Source organism: Humulus lupulus, chromosome 2, assembly GCF_963169125.1.
Source record: "Humulus lupulus chromosome 2, drHumLupu1.1, whole genome shotgun sequence".
NCBI lineage: Eukaryota > Viridiplantae > Streptophyta > Magnoliopsida > Rosales > Cannabaceae > Humulus > Humulus lupulus.
Genome location: NC_084794.1, coordinates 162323243 through 162326662, shown reverse-complemented (window position 1 = coordinate 162326662; position 3420 = coordinate 162323243). Strand labels below are relative to the sequence as shown.

General features: G+C 37.4%; 1 non-coding gene across 1 annotated transcript; it reads right to left on the bottom strand.

Moving 5' to 3' along the window:
* Positions 1-893: 893 nt before the first annotated feature.
* Positions 894-1000, bottom strand: LOC133820619 (small nucleolar RNA R71). Its single transcript, XR_009887025.1, has one exon. It is a non-coding gene; the product is annotated as a small nucleolar RNA R71 (small nucleolar RNA).
* Between the last annotated feature and the right edge of the window lie 2420 nt (positions 1001-3420).

Here is a 3420-nt window from a genome sequence, read left to right as displayed (position 1 = left end):
AATTAATTCCTAGGTTTTTTTTATTATTGATTAGTTGATTAATTGTTTTGTTTTTCGGTTATTTAAATTATGTTCGTAGTTTAGAGTATTCATTTTAGTTTTAATTATTCATCTAAATTTTAAATCACCAAATAGAATTTGAAAATCAATTAGTGGTATTTGGAAAGCAGTCTTCGTGGGATCGACACTCTACTTATTATATATTACTTGATTCGACCACATATACTTGCGTGTTAAATTTTCATAGACCAAGATTTTGGCGCCGTTGCCGGGGACTTAATTTCTAATATCACAGTTAATTGTTATTAGTTCTAATTTGGTTATTTTATTTTATTTCTATTTAACATTTATTTGGATCTAGGTTCTATTGTGTTTCAGGAATTGTTGGTATATGCGAAGCAATAGATAAAAGGAGATTATACCAATATATCTGGAAATTGAAAAAATGTGTAGAAAGAATCGAAAAATAAAGAGGAGACTGGAGTTTACCATGGCTAACAATTTGGGTTCCATGGGAACAAGGACCACGAACTTTGAGAGATTATGTACTTCCTACTATTACAGGAGTGCATCCATGCATCAGACCTCCAACCATTGCTGCAAATAATTTTGAAATTAAGCCAGCAATTCTTTAAATGGTCCAATCAACTGTTCAGTTTGGAGGTATGCCAACGGAAGATCCAAATTTACACATAGCTAATTTTTTGGAGTTATGTGCTACATTCAAGATGAATGGGGTGAGCAATGATGCTATAAGATTGAGGCTATTCCCATTTTCACTAAGGGATAGGGCAAAGAGTTGGTTGATATCTTTACAGGCCAATTTTATCACTACATGGGAGGAGTTAGCTCAGAAGTTCCTTGCCAAGTTCTTTCCTACAGCGAAGGCTGCAAAACTAAGGGGAGAGATTAATAATTTTTATCAGATGGAAGGGGAGTCATTGTATGATTCTTGGGAGTGGTTTGAGGAGTTGATAAGGAAATGCCCACATCATGGTATAGAATAGTGGATGTTGGTCCATAATTTTTACAATGGGTTGAATGGATCAACTAGAACAATTATAGATGTTGCGGCGGGAGGTGCTTTTATGAGTAAGAGTGCTAATGAGGTGTATGAGCTATTAGAAGAGATGGCGATGAATAATTATCAATGGCCAACTGAAAAGAGACAACCAAAGAAGGTGATTGGAATGATGGAATTAGATGCTATATCAATGCTTACAGCTCAAGTAGCAGCCTTGACAAAGCAACTACAAAAGATTACACTCCCATCTCAAGCTATGCAAGTTCAAAACCTGTGTGAATTGTGTGGTACAACCCATCCACCAAACCAATGCCCTACTCTAGATATGAATATCATGCCCATGGAAGAAGTACAAGCTATAGGGAATTACCAGAGACAACCCAATAATCCAAATTCCATATCCTGCAACCCAGGTTGGAAGAACCATCCTAATTTTTCCTGGTCCAATACTCAAAACACTCAACAACCTTACCCTCTACCTCAGCCACAATATCAACCTTCCAAAAATAAACCACCATATCAATAGCAACATTCATACCAACAACCTCCACCTGGATATTATCAACCACAAAATAGACCACCACACCCAATGCCAATAACACCAGCTGAACCCCAACCTAATGTACTTAACCAATTATTACTGAAACCAGGGCGTCCATAAGGATTTTAGAGACTCAAATAGGGCAGTTGGCTATTTTAATGTCTAATAGAGCTCAAGGACTTATGTTAAGCACTAAAGAAGTTAATCCTGAAGAATAGTGTCAAGCTATTACTTTGAAGAGTTGAACAAGGTATGAAGGGCCAATGAAGAATCAGTCAGAAGAAGAAGGCCAGAGGGGAAATACACAAGGCATAGAAGATGAGAAGTCTAATGAAGAAAAGGTCACTGAAGACCTTAGCAAGGAAGAAGAGGTACCACTTGTGAGTATTGAGCATCATGTTAGAATTCCATATCCACAAAGGCTTCGTAAGCATAATCTGGATAAGCAGTTTGCAAAGTTTTTAGAGGTGTTCAAGAAGCTACATATCAATATACCGTTCACAGAAGCATTAGAACAGATGCCCAGCTATTTGAAGTTTATGAAGGAGATTTTGTCTAACAAGCGAAAGATGGGTGATTATGAAACAGTAGCATTAACAGAAGAGTGTAGTGCGATTTTGCAAAGGAAACTTCCTCAAAAGCTACGAGATCGTAGTAGTTTTACTATTCCATGATCGATTGGGGAGTTTGAATGTAAGCATGCACTTTGTGATTTGGGGGCAGGTATTAATTTAATGCCTTTGTCTATATTTCGTAGACTTGGTTTGGGTGAAGCTAGGCCAACCACAATAACATTACAGTTGGCTGATAGATCTGTGTAGCATCCATGTGGTATTATAGGAAATGTGTTGGTGAAGGTGGATAAGTTTATATTTCCAGCTGATTTTATAGTTCTTGATATGGAGGAGGATGAGAATGTTCCTATTATCTTGGGGAGGCCATTTTTAGCAACTGGGCAAGTATTGATAGATGTGCAAAAGGGAGAGTTAAGGCTAAGAGTACAAGGGGAAGAAGTAGTATTTAATGTGTTCAAGGCTATGACTTATCCTAAAGCAAGTGACAACTGTTTCTCAGTTGATGTGGTAAAAGAAGTAGTAGGGAGAAGAAAATTAATTGAAGATCCTCTTGAAATAAGTCTTACAATTGATGATGTAGGTGGTGTGGATAATGACGAGGTGTTGAGTTATTTGAAGTGGATAAAATCATATGAGTCGTGGAAGCATAAAAGTTTGAAGAATTGGGTGAGTTACCGGAAAGACCATTACCATCGATTTTAAAGCCACCTGTGTTAGAACTGAAGGCTTTACCAGAGCATCTACGCTATGCTTATCTTGGAGAAAAAAAGACTCTTCTGGTCATAATTTCATCATTTCTTTCGGAAGTAGAGGAGGAGAAGTTGTTGAGGGTGTTAAGGGCTCATAAAACTACTATAGGGTGGAATCTTGTTGATATAAGAGGAATAAGCCCATCGACAGTTATGCATAGAATTCTTATGGAAGACGATGCTAAACTGACTATTGATGCTCAACGAAAACTTAATCCGACAATGAAAGAAGTCCTGAGGAAAGAGATCTTGAAATGGTTAGATGCCGGAGTGATTTACCCTATTTCTGATAGTGCTTGGGTAAGTCCAGTACAAGTAGTACCTAAAAAAGATGGCATGACCGTAGTGAAGAATGAGAGTAGTGAACTGATTCCAACAAGGACTATGACGGGTTGGAAGATATGTATAGATTACCGGAAGTTGAATAAGGTAACTAGGAAAGATCATTTTCCTTTGCCTTTTATTGATCAAATGTTGGATAGGTTGGCGGGGCATAACTACTATTGTTTTCTAGACAAGTACTCAGGTTAT